Source organism: Fukomys damarensis, unplaced genomic scaffold (genome assembly GCF_012274545.1).
Source record: "Fukomys damarensis isolate Sample0158 unplaced genomic scaffold, DMR_v1.0_HiC HiC_scaffold_28, whole genome shotgun sequence".
Taxonomy (NCBI): domain Eukaryota; kingdom Metazoa; phylum Chordata; class Mammalia; order Rodentia; family Bathyergidae; genus Fukomys; species Fukomys damarensis.
The window spans coordinates 42,025,992-42,026,787 of NW_022900940.1; the positions used below are offsets into that span (position 1 = coordinate 42,025,992).

General features: G+C 55.0%; 1 protein-coding gene across 3 annotated transcripts in view; it reads left to right on the forward strand.

The window, feature by feature from the left end:
- The window catches only part of Hacl1 (2-hydroxyacyl-CoA lyase 1), an 83,210-nt gene that overhangs the window by 35,298 nt on the left and 47,116 nt on the right, over nt 1-796 (forward strand). The window lies entirely within an intron of this gene.

The following is a 796-nucleotide window of genomic DNA, read 5'->3' on the forward strand; positions in this document are numbered from 1 at the left end:
TATTAATGTTCACATTTATTGTTACTGAGGAGGTGTTCTAATTACAGAAATGTCAGAAATTGCACCCTGCAAATGTCTTCCTCACTCCAGAAACTATTTTAAAACTAACAGGTGCATGGACTGGCTGCTTAAGAATTTTAAAAAGCTGCCATTTCCAGGTTTTGGGGAAAAACAGTGCCGGAGAATAACGTGGTTTAGCAGAAAGGATCAGCTTACTCGTGGTCTAAGGGCCCAAGGATGGGTAGGGGACAGGATTGGAGTCTGCAGCAGGGTCTGGATCCAAGGACTCTGGGCTATTTATCTTATCTCTTGCTTGGAAGCTGGGGGTCACCTATAAAATGAGGAGGGTAAAGAGTATGCCTCTGACAGACATTAAGTGACACGCACTACTGCGGTTGACGGCGTGCAAAGCCACAAGGTTATTAAACCACAGGTTATGGCACCATGGATGGGTACACCGACCCCTTGGCTGTACTTTACCTCCCCTCCGGCCCACCCAGCAGACTTTGCGCGACCTGCGCCACGCCCCCTCGCTCCCTCCCGGGGCCGCACGCGCATACGCATGCGCCACTGTTCCTGCGGTGTTAGTTAAGGAGTTGAGGAGGTGGCGAGGGGTCTCCGAGGTTTGGCTTCCCGGTGGGCTGCTTGTTTCGGCCCTTGACGCTCTGAGCTTGCGGAGGGAGGCGGCGGGAAGAGGTTAGGGTTTCGGTCTCCCCTCAGGGTGCGCCAGCGGATTCAGGCCCGCCCGGCCTCGGGGGTACTTAGAGCGGTCGGCTGCCCCGGTCGGAGGGGCGGG